Genomic DNA, 236 nt, shown 5'->3' with positions numbered 1-236 from the left:
GCACGCACTGCCCTCTCTCACTTACAAACCTACACATGCACATAAAAGAAAAATATTTACCTGCATCATTTGCATCCTTTAATCTTCAGACAGCAGGTCAGAGGGGAGAAAATAGGTCACAGGGGCGGGCAACCAATTACGAATGTGACCGGGCGCCAAATAAGGTCAAATGTTTTATGTAAATACCGGTGATAGGTACAGGACAAAACAGTAAAACAAATTACAAAAACAATTAG

This window comes from Penaeus monodon, chromosome 29 (genome assembly GCF_015228065.2).
Source record: "Penaeus monodon isolate SGIC_2016 chromosome 29, NSTDA_Pmon_1, whole genome shotgun sequence".
NCBI lineage: Eukaryota > Metazoa > Arthropoda > Malacostraca > Decapoda > Penaeidae > Penaeus > Penaeus monodon.
This window is presented reverse-complemented; position numbering follows the sequence as displayed.